Below are 16,667 nucleotides of genomic sequence, written 5' to 3' on the forward strand. Positions count from 1 at the left end.
GATAACCAAGAGGTGTGGTTCATTGCTAGTTGTTTGCTGAACCTGCTGTTTAGGTTTTAAGCATTGCCATCTGCCTCCTGGGTCAGATTTCTCTCTTAGTTTCTCTGGAGAGAGTGTTCTTTTTTGTGACTGTAGGCTCATTCTAACCAACTCCCTGGTCATTTTTCAGGCCTCTTCAGTCTCTGTTGCATTCATTGCTGTTGAAATACTTCTCTTTGACTTTTTTTACGTAGTACTAAGTTACATTATTTTCCTTACTGTTATGAAATGTAACATGTCAGGGACATCCTCTGATAATCACTGTAATCTATCAGTGACATTCTCTGAAGGTTGGTTCTTTTCTTTTCTTTTTGACAGCCAGAGTTAGACAGTGAGAGAGAGAGAGACAGAGAGAAAGGTCTTACTTCCGTTGATTCACCCCCCGAGATGGCCGCTACGGCCGGCACGCTGCGCCGATCTGAAGCCAGGAGCCAGGTGCTTCCTCCTGGTCTCCCATGTGGGTGCAGGGCCCAGGGACTTGGGCCATCCTCCATTGCCTTCCTGGGCCACAGCAGAGAGCTGGACTGGAAGAGGAGCAATGGGGACAGAACTGGCGCCCCAACTGGGACTAGAACCCGGGGTGCTGGTGCTGCAGGCGGAGGATTAGCCTAGTGAGCCATGGCGCCGGCTGATGGTTGGTTCTTGATGCTCAAAACATTTACTTTGAGAATGACTGTCCATTTTTTTTTATAAACTTTCCTGTCTAATTTTTTTAAAGATTTATTTATTTATTTGAAGGTCTGAATTACGCACAGAGGAGAGGCAGAGAGAGAGAGAGAGAGAGACAGACAGACAGACAGACAGAGAGGTCTTCCATCCGCTGGTTCACTCCCCAGATGGCCACAACGGCCGGAGCTGTGCCGATCTGAAGCCAGGAACCAGGAGCCTCTTCCAGGTCTCCCACGTGGGTACAGGGGCCCAAGGACCTGGGCCATCCTCCACCACTTTCCCAGGCCATAGCAAAGAGCTGGATCGGAAGAAGAGCAGCCGGGACTAGAACCGGCGCCCATATGGGATGCCGGCGCCTCAAGCCAGGGCATTAACCCGCTGCGCCACAGCACTGGCCCAACTGTCCATTTTCAATTACTTACAATTCTTCAAGCCTAAGCCAGTTCATATTCCTGACCTGACTGTATTGTTTTCTGCTGACATTTTTAGAGTGTTGTTATTTTGCTTTAAACTCAGTATTTTTAGTTTTTTTTAGATCGATTGATTTATTTGAGAGGTAGAGTTACAGAGAGGGGAGAGACAGAGAAAGGTCTTCTGTCTGCTGGTTTACTCTCCAAATGGCCTCAATGCCTGGAACAGGGCTGATGTGAAGCCAGGAGCCAGGAGCTTCTTCTGGGTGTCTCATGCAGCTTCAGGGGCCCAAGTGCTTGGACCATCTTCTACTACTTTCCCAGGCCATAGCAGAGAGCTGGAATGGAAGAGGAGCAGCTGGGACATGAACCGGTGCACATAAGGGATGCCAGTGCAGTAAATGGCGGCTTAGCCTACTACACCACAGTGCCGGCCCCTAAATTCAGTTTTATTTATTTATTTTTAAATCCTAACTCTCCTACTTTAAATTTGTTTTTGGGGTGGGCGTATGTGTGGTGCAGTAGGTTAAGTTGCTGCTTGAGATGCCGGTAGCATCCTACATTGGAGAGGTCTGGTTCTAACCCTAGTACTCTGCTTCTCTCTCGTCCAGCTTCCTGCTAATGCAGGAGGCAGCAGATGATGGCTCTAGTTCCTGGGCCGTTGCCATCCACATAGGAGAACCTGATTGAGTTCTAGGCTCGTGGCTCGGGCCTGGCCCAACCATGGCTTTTGTGGGCATTTGGAAGTACACCACTGGATGGAAGGTCTCCCTCCCACATCTATCTTGCTATCTTTTGTTCTCTGCCTTTCAAATAAAAATAGGGGGAAAAAATCTATTGCTGTTCAGTGGCACTTGTGGCTGAGCTGAATCCAGAGCTGAGAGCAGGGAACCAGTTCCCCGTCTCTCATGTGGTGGACAGGAATCCACTTACTTGAGCCATTACTGCTGCCTCCCAGGACATGCCTTAGCAGGAAGCTAGACATAGGTGGGTATTGAACCCAGGCGCTCCGGTGTGGGATGTGGGTGTTCTAATTGGTTTTTTTTTTTTTTTTTTTGAATACTTATTTGAAACCCACAGTGAAAGGGAGAGGAGAAACAGAAAGAAAGAGATCCGCCATTACTGGTTCACTCCCCAAATGGCCGCAACAGCTGGGGCGGGGCCATGCTGAATCCAGAGCCTTTATATCTTTAGTGACTTTAATATCATCTATTAGTATTGATATTTTTTTTAACTTTTATTTAATGAAAATAAATTTCCAAAGTACGGCTTATGGATTACAATGGCTTCCTCCCCATAGTATTGATATTAAACTTGCTTCAGCATCTGGTAGATCCAGGCAGGTAATTTTTAGCAAATGGTAAATTCTGGCTTTTGTTTTACATTTATTAAATTCTTCATGGAAGTGCATCTTGGCTATAGATTTTTAAAAGAATACCTAATAAGCATTTAGAATATGTGTGTGTAGTGAGTGAATATTGGGAAATGAAATTGCTGGAATGGTCCAGGCCTATAAGTGACCATGGTGGGCTGTGGACACTGTGCGTGGGCAGCACTCACGGGCTAAGCAGCGGCAGCTCCTGAGTATTTGTCAACAACAGAACAAACAATTAAGGAGTAAAGCAGTGTATAGTTTAACAGTCTTTTTCTGAGCATCTGTTGTAGCCATACAATGTTCGAGGTGCTGGCATTGCTAAGGTTCACAAGATATTTGGTATGCTTGGGACTAGTCATTTTATGGAAAAAATACATATTGATGTGTGCTAAAGAACCAAGAAGTGGTACAGAATCAATAGTGCATAGATATAGGGCCGGTGCTGTGGCATAGTGGGCTAAAGCCTCCGCCTGCAGTGCCAGCATCCCATATGGGCGCTGGTTCTGGTCCTGGCAGCACCTCTTCCTTTTGAGCTCTCTGCTATAGCCTGGGAAAGCAGTAGAAGATGACCCAAGTCCTTGGGCCCCAGCACCCATGTGGGAGATCCGGAAGAAGCTCCTGGCTCCTGGCTTTGGATTGGCTCAGCACTAGCCATTGTAGCCATTTGGGGAGTAACCCAGCGGATGGAAGATCTCTTTCTCCCCTTCTGGCTCATTGTAACTCTTTCAAATAAATCTTTTTTTCAAAAAGGCTTTATGTAAGTAGTGTGTATGTGTACTTGTATATTACATATTTTACATATTTATACACACAACTATGTACTATTGTTAATGTCTTTTTAAAATGTTCACAAAAATACAAATTAAAGAATGGGATAAAATTAAATATGGATGTAAATTCTAATATTTTCTCCCTCTCAAGTGAATTAAATTATATATCCCTGTGGGAGCTGAGCAGTCCACTTTGGAGGCTGCTGCAGTAATGAATATAAGCAAGGTCGAGTTAGAAGTCACATAGACTTCATTCCATTTTTATAAGAACAGACTGAGAAATTTTCAAGAAAGCAAATTCCAGAGAGACACTGCTGATAGGGTTTATTCTTCTGTCACTGTATGCAGGTTTCTTACACATAGCACTTCAATTAGTGTTATTCTTGTGATGACCACTTTGCTCTTCTTGATTGAAATTGGCTCTGATGCCAGTAAGAGATGATAATGTGAGAATGGAGCAAAGTTCAAAATTTGTCATTTTGGTTGCTTCTCTTTTGCTTAACTACTGCAGTTTCAGTTATTTAAAATGGTATGAGGGCTCCCTCTCTACTACCTTCTCCCCTCTCTCCTCTCCCTTTACTCCCCATATATATGTATATATGTGTGTGTGTGTGTGTGTGTGTGTGTGTGTATATGAAGCAAGATAGAAACAAAGATGGGATATTCTAATACTTTACATTTAGCCTTAGGGGCTGATGAAGGACCTAGAAGATTATTGTAGCCAAATTCTTGGGCCTCAGTGGAGAGAAGTGGATGAAAAGGGAGTTGGCTTGGTTCTGAGAACTTGCTTTAATGAATAGAGAGCAAAAGTATTTTCCCTGGATCAGCAGCTGTATCCTAACATGAAAACGTGTTAGAAATGCAAATTCCCATGCCCCACCCCAGCCTCTCTGAATCAGGCACGTAGGGGTGGGATCCTGCATTCTGTTTTAACAAATCCTATGGGTGATTCTGACGCCCACTGAAATTTGAAAACCACTCAGTTAAATCTCCAGGATACTGAAGAGTTTGAAATTCTTTATTTTGATCTTTTATGAACAAATCCTTTTTTTTTTTAAATAATTGGATCCAAGAAGAAATGGTTTTTGATTTATTCTTTGTACTTTAATAAATCCTCTGGTTGTTTTTATACTTTAATAATATGATAGTCTTAAGAAAGACTCGGGGCTTGCCTGTGGCGCAGTGGGTTAAAGCCCCGGCCTGCAGCACTGGCATTCCATATGGGTGCTGATTTGAGTCCCTGCTGCTCCACTTCCAATCCGGCTCCCTGCTAATGTGCCTGGGAAATCAGTCGAGGATCCAACTTCTTGGGCTCCTGCACCCACGTGGGAGACCGGAAGAAGCTCCTGACTCCTAGCTTTGGATAGGCTGAGCTCTGGCTGTTGCTGCCATTTGGGGAGTGAACCAGTGGATGGACAACCCCTCACCCCCGTCTCTTCCTCTCTCTGTAACTGTCAAATAAGTAAAATAATAAATCTTCAAAAAAATAGAAAAAGAAAAGACTTTTGTATTCCTGTACTTGGAGAGTTTACGGTTGACAAGGTCTGCCTTGTTCTGGAGGAAGTCAAAGGCAGTTACTGTAAAGCAAGGTTATACTTGTATTTTTCAGGGCTGGGAAGATCCTCGGTTTTGGTTATTAAGAGTCATTGTGTAAGTTATGGAGACAGGTTTTTAGTAAGTGTCTCATTGTTTTGTAGTTAGAATATTTCTTAAATTGTGGGATTTCTATTCTGTCTCAGTGTGTAGTTAGTTGAATACCCAGACTCTTATGTCTTGCCTTAACAATTATGGTGTCATTACTGGGCTTAGTCCTCTGTCTCCTGATTTTTCAATTCATGGACCACCTGCTGCTATCTTCCTGTTTATGACATTTGATAAGAACTGACTCCCTGAGTGTTTCTAGTCCTGTCTGTGCCTCTCCTTCAAAGCAACCACCCTGCGTACCAGAGGGCTTTCTCCTGCCTTATCAGTTGCCATCCAGACTAGCTAAGTTCTATCCCCAAATTCTGATTTATGATAGTGGTGGCCTTAGCCATAGATCATTTTGAGACCTTCCTTTGGCACTACATAGTTCAGTTATGTATGGACTGAGGCGGCTTTTGTGGTGAACTAGGAACTTAATCAGCATAACATAGTGTCTGTGGAAAGATATGCTTCAAATGATGAATGACCACTCTTAAATGCATCTGATCGAGACATTGGGAATAAACGGCTTACAGTATGAAATCTGTCGTTGAAGAGCCAAAAATTCCAAAAACATTTTGTGGCATCATAGAACATGAACACGTTCGACCCATTCCTCTGGCCTGTTTCTGGGAGTGACTGCAGCTCTTGCTTCAACTAGTGAATCTTGCGGTCCCCTGCTTCCTTAGGCCATGTCGTCATTATATGGTTTCATTAGAAAATCATTTCTCATCCCTGCTTCATTAAATAAAACCATGCCTTTATTGCAAAATTAAACACACTGTCTGCCTTAAATTACTGTTGGTATAGATCAGGTGACCCTGTAATTCATCATCCTAACAGGGACTGTTCTGAGAGCAAGAGAGGATGCAGGTATAAATCGGGACCATCCCACGCAAACGACCTGTGTCATTACACTCATCTTAGGGTTGGCCCCGGTCTGCTTTGTATTGTACTATTACTTGTGTCTTGTTCCCTCACTAAGTCGTTGTTCAGTGGATCTAAGTATTGTTGACGAGATTTGTGCTATTAGTAAAACTTGGACCTGTTTCAGATTAGTTCATCGCCTCCAGTCCTCACTTAATGGACAGCTTATTTTCCAGTAACATGACAGAGATACTCAAGAATCTTCCTGTTCCTTTTTCACTTTGAGATTCTTGTTTTGTTGTCTTTATTCTCTAGAAATGATACAGGTGAAAAGCATTTTCTACATTAAAATAGTACTCGTTGATCCTTTCATTGATTTTTTAGAACATATTTTTAGTGATGCATTTCTTGACTTTCTCAAATTTCCTTTCTTTTTTTTTGAGAAACCCCTTTCCCTTGTATTTTTGAAGTATAATTGACAAAAATTGTATGTCATTGTGTGTGACGATATGGTACATGTAGCAAATGTAAAATGATTACAAATTAAGCTAACTAAAACATCTGTCAGGACTGACATTGTGATGTAGGAGGTAAAGCTGCTGCCTACGACGCTTAGTTCTCAGGAGGCACCTGTTTGAGTCCCTCAATCCAGCTCCCTGCTGATTGCCTGGGAAAGCAGTGGAAGATGGCCCAAGTACCTGGGGCCCTGCACCCATGTTGAAGACACAGATAAAGCTCCTGACTCCTGGCTTTGTTCTGGCCAACACCAGTTGTTGCAGCCATTGGGGAGTGAACCAGCATATGGAAGATCTCTCTGTCTTTATTTCTCTCTGAAACCTTGACTTTCAAATAAAGAAATAAATCTTTTTTTTTTTTTTTTTTTTTTGACAGGCAGAGTGGACAGTGAGAGAGAGAGAGAGAGACAGAAAGGTCTTCCTTTTGCTGTTGGTTCACCCTCCAATGGCCGCCGCGGCTGGCGTGCTGCGGCCGGTGCACCACGCCGATCCGATGGCAGGAGCCAGGTGCTTCTCCTGGTCTCCCATGGGGTGCAGGGCCCAAGCACTTGGGCCATCCTCCACTGCACTCCCGGGCTACAGCAGAGAGCTGGCCTGGAAGAGGGGCAACTGGGACAGAATCCAGCGCCCTGACCGGGACTAGAACCCGGTGTGCCGGCGCCGCAAGGTGGAGGATTAGCCTATTGAGACGCGGCGCCGGCCAAGAAATAAATCTTTTTTTTTTTTTTAAAGATTTGTTTATTTGACAAGTAGATTTACAGACAGAGCAGAGACGGAGAGAAAGGTCTTCCATCTGCTGATTTCACTCCCCAAATGGCTGCAAAAGTTGGAGCTGGGCCGACTCAAAGGCAGGAGCCAGGAGCCTCCTCCTGGTCTCCAATGTGATCCCAGGGGCCCAAGCACATGGGCCATCTCCCACTGCTTTCCCAGACCATAAGCAGAGAGCTGGATCAGAAGAGGAGCAGCTGAGACATGAACTGGTGTTCATATGGGGTGTTGTTGCTGCAGGCAGAGGCTTAGACTACTATACCACAGCTTGGGCCCCAAAAATAAATCTTAAAACAAAAAAAGAATTCAGGTTTAGGGAACCTTGGTTTTTAAAAAGTGCAGTGAGATTAATGAAGAGTACATTTGGGCTGAAACCTTTTTTTTTTTTTTTTAGGATTTATTTATTTGCAAGTTAGAGCTATAGAGAAAGAGAAACAGAGAGAGCAGAGAGAGAGAGAGATCCTTTATCTGCTGGGTTCACTCCACAGGTGGCCTCAGTGGCCAGGGTTGGGCCAGGCCGAAGCCAGGAGCCAGAAGCTTCATCTGGGTTACCCATGTGGGTAGCAGGGTCTAAGTACTTAGGCCATCTTCGGGTGCTTTCCCAGGCGCAGTAGCAGGGAGCTGGACTAGAAATGGAGCAATCAGGACATGAACTGGTATCTATATGGGGTACTGGCACACAGGCAGCAGCTTTACCTGCCTTACTAAACCACAACACCGATCCTGGTCTGAAACCTTTTACCATTGGCTAGTTTGTGTTTGTGGATATTCATTTTTTGTTTAGTTCCTGAATAGAAGACTCAATTTCACAAGTGTTGCAGGAATTAATAATAACTGTTTGAACAATTACTGTTGGCAAACTGCTTTTGAATTTCAGATTTTTAAAATTTGTTTTCTAATTTTAAGATTTAATGATCCTAAGCATTTCATCATATTTACTTCATATGTAGATAATATATATTTATTCATATATACTAATTTTTCTTGAAAACAGGGATATTAATATCATAAAATATGGGACTCATGACAATCATCACTAGAGTGAGGAAAGAAAGGTGTATGTTCATATAGATGGTATAATTCAATGAAGGCAATATTTGTGACTATTCATATACCAAATAATGTGACAGCCAAACCATTTTTATACTCTTTCCGAAGGGTGCAAAATGTGGTATTTGTCCTTCTGTGTCTGGCATTTTTCAGTTAGCTTAATGGTCTCTAGTTTCATCCATTTTGCTGCAGATGTCAGGATTTCATTATTTTTATGGCTGAGTAATACTCTGTCATGTGTAAATGTTCAACACATTTTATTTATCTAGTCTTCAGTTGACGGACCCCTAGGGTGATTCCATGTCTTTGCTATTGTGAATTGGCTGGTATACATGTGGGAGTGCAGGCATCTCTTTCATAAGCTCACTTCACTTCCTTTGGGAATATTCCCAGAAATGGATCATATGGGAGGTCCATTTTTAGTTTTTCGAGGAATCTACGTACTGTTTTCCATAATGGTTGTATTTGCATTCCTACCCACAGTGTACTAGGTGTGCCCTTTTCTCCAAAACTTTGATAACATTTGTTACTTTTGTTTTGGATAATAGCCATTCCAACTGGAGGGAGATGACAGAGCTGTTTGGGTGGTCATAAGGTAAAGTATTGTGCTGTGTCAGGGAGGTGTAAGGTAAAATCTTCTTGTCCTCAGATAACCCCAGCATGTGTGATTATGACATCGTGGTTTATAAAGCTTTTGTATTGTCTCATGTTATCTTCAATAGTGCTTTTCTGAGGTGGACAGGACAGAAGGACAGATGGTGTCCCTGTTTTTCAGATGAGGAGACTGAGGCTTAGACAGATGAAGCTCTTAGGTCACCTTGTGTGTATAAGGAGAACTGGAATTAGAGCCCAGTTATCTCAACTCCGAGCACTCTCCGTAACATGTTTACACATGGTTGTGGAATGGGAATGGTTTTCACAGGCTGAGACGATAGGTAAGATGTTCTTAGATACAGGGGACAGAGTAGGGAGAAAGTGCTAAAGCAGTAATGTAGGGTGCTAAATAGGCAACAGTGAGTCCTTCAGTCTGGAGTATTACGTTGTTAGGCAGCACTGGCCCCTCATAGAAACAGTTCTAAGGAGATAACCATATTCCCTCCTTCCTTCCCTGCCTCAATCCCCCTCCCCCCTTCCTTTCTTTCTTTGTTTTTCCTTTAATTTTTGCAGTGACATAATTTCATTTCACTGTATAACCACAGGCTTAATGCATCACTTACCATAATGTTCAACAAGTAAAAAGTAGGAATACCACTGTTCCATAGGAATATAGACAGAGCTATAAGCAATAATCAAATCTTAAGATATCAGTTTCAGTCTTACACAGTGTTTTTTTGTATTCTATGTTAACCACCACATATAAGAGAAAACACATGATATTTGCCTTTTTTGGACCACAGGGGATGCTGGCACTGCAGACAGCGGCTTAACCTGCTGCATCACAGCACTGGCCCCAAAATAACTTTGCGTGATTCCCCTTTCTGCTTTCCTGATTGCCCCATTATTTCTCCTTCAATTAAACAGAGTCCCTCAGAAGGACTCGAGTACTGTTTCTCGCCTCTTGTTCTTTCCTGAACTCACCAAGGCCTTTGCCTGCACTCCTTACCTCCCAAACTGTTCTCCTGTGCCCCTGAGTGATGTCTGTGCTGCGGTATCTTCACGTTCGTGACAGGGTCACGATACATACAGTCTGTCGCAGGTCACTTTGTGGGCTGCACAGACTAGGTAACTTAGAAGAAAAAGACACTGATTTCTCATGGTTGTGGAGGCCGGGAAGTCCAGGGTTGAGAGGCTGTCATCTGCAAGGCCCTTGTTGTCACACTGTCTGCAGTGGAGTCAGAAAAGTGAGAAAGTAAGAGCGAATGAGGAAGAGCAAGGGGGAGTGGAATTCATTTTTATAGCAGCCCACTCTCAGGATAACAGACTTCCATGAGGAACAGAGGAGTGGCATTGATCCGTTCAGGAGGGCAGGGCCCTGGTGACCTGAGCACCTCTGTAGGTCCCACCTTTCAGCCTTGCTGTTGCCTTGGGGATTATGTTTCTAACACATGAGTTTTATGGGATATGTTCATCGCATATCTTTTTTTTAAAGATTGATTTATTTATTTGAAAAAGTTATACAGAGAGGAGAGGCAGAGAGAGAGAGAGAGAGAGAGAGAGAGAGATCGGTCTTCTATCTGTTGGTTCACTCCACAATGGCCGGAGCTGTGCCAATTCAAAGCCAGGAGCCAGGAGCTACCTCCCGGTCTCCTAGGTGGGTACAGGGGCCCAAGGACTTGGGCCATCTTCTACTGCTTTACCAGGCCATAGCAGAAAGCGGGACTGGAAGTGGAGCAGGACTCAAACCAGTGCCCATATGGGATGCTGGCACTGCAGGCAGTGGCTTGACCCGCTATGCCACAGTGCTAGTCCTTCAACCCATATCAAAGTTGAGCACACTTTCCTTTTTAAAGTACTTTCCTTTGCGTGGCTCCCAGGAGACTATGCTGTCCTCATTTTACTTACTTCATATTGATTGCTTGTTTTTAGTTTCTTTGCTCGTTTTCTCTTTATCTCCCATATATACAGGTTTTTATCTTTATACTGATGCCCTTGGTTATCTCACTTTATTTCAAGACTTTCAAACGCCCTCCGTTCATGTGAGTCCTGAGCTTCAGACTCTTAGATCCCTCAGCATCAGCATCTCTCTCCAATTGGATATCTAATAATCATTGCTAAGTGTTCAAAACTGAGTCTTGGTTTTCTGCTTGACTCATATCTCTTCTTTGTTGTCTTCATTTCTTATAACACAGTTCCTGTTTAAACAGCTGCATCGTAATAAACCCTGAGTGGGCCAAAAATTTTGGCATCATCCCTAGTGTTTTGTGTTCTCATCTGCCACTGGTGATCATTGCTGCGTTCCAATAACTTATTAGAGGCTGGAAAATGCCAGTATTTAATTCCATTGTTCTTTTTTATTAGTTGGACTATTTCTGTTCCTTTTTTTTTTTAAAGATTTATTTGTTTGCAAAACAGAGTACAAAGAGAGATATCTTCCCTCTGCTGGTTCACTCCCCAAATGGCTGCAACAGCTGGGGCCTGGGCCAGGCTGAAGCCAGGAGCATGGAACTCTATCTGGATCCTCACCTGGGTGGCAGGGGACCAGGTCCTTGGGCCATTTTACGATGCTTTCTCAGGCACATTAGCGGGGAGCTGGATTGAAGAGGAGCAGCAGGGACAGAAACTAGAACCCATATGGGATGCCAGTGATGCAGGTGGTGCCTTAACCTCCTGTGCAACAACACTGGCCCCAGTTGGAATATTTCTTTAAGGAGTAATTTCAGCATATCAGTTATCTGGTTCCTTGTTTGTATAGGGAAGGCAGGATAAATGCTTGACTCTTTTGCCTATTTACCGAGTTTCAAGAAGTAATTTTCAGGGGTTCTCCGAAGGAGACAAAAGACAGATGTATGTGTATTTAGTATCATAACTTTGGGATTTAAGTGAGCTTCAGGCTATTACTAACTTTTTTTTGTTTCAATTATTACATGTTTAGCTAGTGGAAACTTATTTAGGCTTGCATCTGGATCTGCTGGATCCAATTGGTGGTCTTTGATGGGTTTCTTGCTTTCCAGTGTTAAAGATCTTTGTTCTAGGGGCCGATGTTGTGAAATCGCACATCCCGGTTTGTCCAGGATGTGTTGCACTTCTGATTCAGCTCCCTGCTGATGTGCCTGGGAAAGCAGTGGAAGATGACGCCAATGCTTGGGCACTTGCACCCTTGTGGGAGGCCTGGGAGACAATGCTTGGGCACTTGCACCCATGTGGGAGACCCAGGAGAAGTTCTTTGATCTGGCTCAGCCCCTGGCCGTTGTAACCATCTGGGCAGTGAACCAGTGGATAGAAGATTCGTTCTCTCTTTCTGTAACTCTTTCAAAAAACAAATAAATCTTTAAATAAAAAAAATTCTTTGTTCTGTGTTCACCTTGCACATTTCTGACCCTAGAGTTTAGTTTCTTCAACCATTTCTTAAAGGAGCCTTGATTTCTTTTAGTGGGAAACAGTATTTGCCAGACCAGAGCTGAGGAATAGCAGTGCTGGGTTAGTCAAGGTTTCTATGCCTTTTCAGTGTACATGGCTGGGAACTATGTTTTGTTAGGTTTTTTTTTTTTTTTTTTTTTGACAGGCAGAGTGGACATTTTTTTTTTTTTTTTTGACAGGCAGAGTGGACAGTGAAAGAGAAACAGAGAGAAAGGTCTTCCTTTGCCGTTGGTTCACCCTCCAATGGCCGCCGCGGCTGACGCGCTGTGGCCGGAGCACTGCACTGATCCAAAGACAGGAGCCAGGTACTTATCCTGGTCTCCCATGGGGTGCAGGGCCCTAAGGACTTGGGTCATCCTCCACTGCACTCCCTGGCCACAGCAGAGAGCTGGCCTGGAAGAGGGGCAACAGGGACAGAATCCGGCGCCCCGACCCGGACTAGAACCCGATGTGCCGGCGCTGCAAGGCGGAGGATTAGCCTAGTGAGCCGCGGTACCGGCCTAGTTTGTTTTTTAAAGATGATATGAACTATGAACTTGACAGGTTGAGCACTAAAAGTTTTCAACTTAACTTTATTGATCTTACCCTCATGTCTTCCTGTAATCACATTGAAAACCCTGGATTTATTCATTAGATTATTCCTGAGGATGCATACAACAGTGTGCATCAGGACAGCAGCACTAGCGTTAACACCAATGATCTGATTACTGAGAACCGTTTAAGCTTTTAATCTTTCAGTTCTTTTTTATTTATAGGGTGTATCCCGTTTGACATGTATGATTCAGGTTAGTGGGGATAGTTTTTAAAAGTATGGTTATAGCACTCATTTAGAAATCCAGTTAAGTTCAGTTGTTTTATTTCACTTATGACATGTGGAGATTTTTTTTTTTAAAGTTTATTTATTTGAAAGGCAAAGTAAGAGGGGTGGAGGGAGGAAAGGGGAGAGAGAAAGCGATCTTTTCACCCACTGATTTGTTTCCCAAATGGCCTCAACAACCAGGGCTGGGCTGAGGTCAGGAGCCCAGAGCTCTGTCTGGGTCTCTCGCAGGAGTGGCAGGGACCCAAGCACTGAATCATCACTTGCCGTCTTCCCAGGCGCAGTAGCAGGAATCGGATACGGAAACAGAGCAGCCAGGACTAGAACTGGTATTCCAGTATGGATGTCAGCGTCCCAAGTGTTGGTTTAACAGCTGCTGCACTAAAATACCCAGCCTTGAGTTGAGATTAATTTACAAAATTAATTTTTTTGTTAAAGATTTATTTATTTTATTTGAAAGTCAGAGTTATACAGAGAGAGAAGGAGAGGGAGAGAGAGAGAGGGAGGAGGGAGGTTGGTTTTCCATCAGGTGGTTTGCTCCTTAATTGGCTGCAGCGGTCTGAGCTGTGCTGATCCAGAGCCAGGAGCCAGGAGCCAGGAGCCAGGAGCCAGGAGCCAGGAGCCAGGAGCTTCCTCCAGGTCTCCCACGTGGGTGCAGGGGCCCAAGGACTTAGGCCATCTTCTATTGCTTTCCCAGGGCATAGCAGAGAGCTGGATTGGAAGTGGAGCAGCCAGGACTTGAACTGGTGCCCATATGGGATGGTGGCAGTGCAGGTGGCAGCTTTACCCGCTACGCTGAAGCACCAGCCCCCCAAATTAACTTTTTATAGTTATTATTTTGTAAAACTATTTACAGAGTTCCAAAGTCCAGTCTGTGATACAGAGCATATACAAAAGGTACTGCTTCTGTCCCTTTCCCACAAACCATATACTGTATTTCCTCCAGCCATTTCAGGATAACCTTCTTTCCCCCACAATTTTGTCGTTTACCTGTCATTCACCTTTTAAATATAAGGAAATACTTATCTATTTCTGTTTTCTATTTTTTAGTAAATTAATCTTGCTTGTTTCAAGTAGTAACATACTTTTATTTTACTATTTTCCTGATTTCTGTGTCATGCATGCTGGAAAGTATGTTCTTTGAGGACAGAGATTAAAAGTTTGGTTATTTTCATTGTATTTGAAATGGGGAGAGAGAGAATGAGAGAGAGTGAGTATTATCTTCCATCCACTGTTTTTCTCTCTGAATCCTGTAGCAGTAAGGCTGAACCAGGCCGAAGCCAAGAGCCTGGAACTCAGCCCGAGTCTCTGCGTGGATGGCAGGTATGCAAGTACCCAAGCCATCACCTGATCCCCTCTGGAGTGTGCATTCGTCGGAAGCTGGAACCTGGAACAGAGCTAGGACTCAGAGCCAGGCACCACAATACAGAATGCGGGTTTCCCAAATATGTCTTAGCCACTGTGCCGCGTGCCCACCCAGGAACAGGGATTTTTGTTTATTTTGTCCTGTTGTGTTCCCACCATCAGACCGTAATACTCAGTATTTGTTTTGGACAGGCAGAGTTAGACAGTGAGAGAGAGAGAGACAGAGAGAAAGGTTCACCCCCTCAAATGGCCACTACGGCCGGCCCGCTGTGCCGATCTGAAGCCAGGAGCCAGGTGCTTCCTCCTGGTCTCCCATGCGGGTGCAGGGCCCAAGGACCTGGGCCATCCTCCACTGCCCTCCCGGGCCACAGCAGAGAGCTGGACTGGAAGAAGAGCAACCGGGACAGAACCGGCGCCTCAGCCTGGACTAGAACTCAGTTATGTGAACAATTGATTGCATTGTGCTTTTGAGGTGTTTCATATGAAAGCAAATTTAAATTTGTATGTTTATTCAAATAGAAACTTTGGGAAATAAATACTTCAGTTAAGAGTGACAAGATACTGAGAGGCTCAAATTAATATTCTGAAAGTTTATTTTTACTTCTGTGAAATAATCTTTCCTGGTAACTTGTGAAAATTTTTTTTAATGAAAGTTAACAAAATGTTCTTTGCAAGTTAACAATTACTGAATATCTGCTTGTTTCATCTATTACTCAAATAATATTTCCAAAAACGCTATCCATTAATTGTAAGCATATATCGGCATATATATACTGACTAGTGAAAGTGGGTCAATCTAGATTTTTTAGTCTTGTAGTGTGTGGTAAATGTTTAAATGGAAAAAAGTATGTACTAGATAGATACTATTCCAAAGAGATTGGGTTATCAAGTTATAAGAGTTTTGTCATTTGAGAGCTGTATATTTTCAGATGATTTTGGCTAGAAATAATAGAATACTTCTTTTAAAGTAGCTTAAGCATTGAGTTTAATTTAAAAAAAAAAAGATTTATTTATTTATTTGAAGAGAGAGATGGGAGAAGGAGAGACAGAGACAGAGATAGAGATCTTCCATCTGCTGGTTCACTCCCCAGATGGCTGTAATAGCCAGGACTGGGCCAGGCTGAAGCCAGGAACAGGAGTTTCTTGTGGGTCTCCCACATGCAGTGTCCCAAGCACTTGGGCCATCCTCCACTGCTTTCCCAGACGTATTGGGAGGGAGCTGGATCGGAAGTAGAGCAATTGGAGTTCGAACTGTTGCCCATATGGGATACCGGTGCTGTAGGCACGGCTTTGATCCCCGTGCCACAGCGCCAGCCCTGAGTTTAATATCTGAAACTCTGTGACTGTGAGTCAGGGCCTAGCTGGTTTCCAGGTTATGGCAGAGGCTCAGTGATGTGCAGGACCCTGTGTCAGCTCTTCTCTCATTGGCTTTCTTCTCACGATTGGAGGTGTCTGCACTACCTTCACACATTGTCCTTCTGTGATAATATCAGAAGTGAGGAAATGGGAGAGGGTGGTGTTCTCTGTGTATCTCCACTTGTCTTTCTCTCTTTTATCTGAAGAAGAGGGCACATTTTCCCATACATAAAGTAAACATGGAGTAGATATTTCATAGAAGAAATGCAGATGATTAATAAATATATCTGAATTAATAATCTCAAAATTAAAAAATGGAAAGTAAAATACATTACTTTTTATTTTCCAAGTGTTAAAAATTTTTGTGAAAATGAAAATGTGTTATGTTAGATGCTCATACACAGTGCTGGGAGGAGGGTGGGTTGATCCAGCATTTCCACAGAGCAATGTGTGTATATCAGAAGCCTTAGAGTTGTGTGTGTGTCTCTAAGAACCTAGCCTAAGAAAAGGAGCTGAGGTTGGCAAAGATCTATCTGCAGGGATTTTTCTGTGTTGGCATGGAAAACTTGATATTCTTTTAAGCATTCTATAGTAGAGCTCTCGTAGGTGAAAGACATTCCATTCCGAATAGCTGTAGTGTACAGGGAAACATATTGGATGTCAAAATCAAACACTCCAGACCTGCTCAGGTCTGGGAGATTCGTGTGTCGGAACAATTGTCTGTCAGAACTCTGGCTTTTTCTCTCCACTCTCCCTTTATTTACCATGTTCTCAGGCTGGCTGTCCATGTGCGGTGACAATATAGCCATCAACAGCTCCAGGTCAGAGGATCCTGGTTTTGTAGCCCCAACAAACAGAGCTTATTTGGTCCAGGTGTTTCAGAAGATGTGTTGGGTGGGATGCATTTTGGCTCTAATTGTTGTGACATGTCAATGGGCCCACCTGTAGCCATTTGCTGTGGTCACA

General features: G+C 43.6%; 1 protein-coding gene across 4 annotated transcripts in view; it reads left to right on the top strand.

The window, feature by feature from the left end:
- The window catches only part of STIM2 (stromal interaction molecule 2), a 175,480-nt gene that overhangs the window by 78,350 nt on the left and 80,463 nt on the right, over positions 1-16,667 (top strand). The gene's annotated exons all lie outside the window — the stretch shown is intronic.

The sequence above is a fragment of the Oryctolagus cuniculus genome, chromosome 2 (assembly GCF_964237555.1).
Source record: "Oryctolagus cuniculus chromosome 2, mOryCun1.1, whole genome shotgun sequence".
Classification (NCBI taxonomy): domain Eukaryota; kingdom Metazoa; phylum Chordata; class Mammalia; order Lagomorpha; family Leporidae; genus Oryctolagus; species Oryctolagus cuniculus.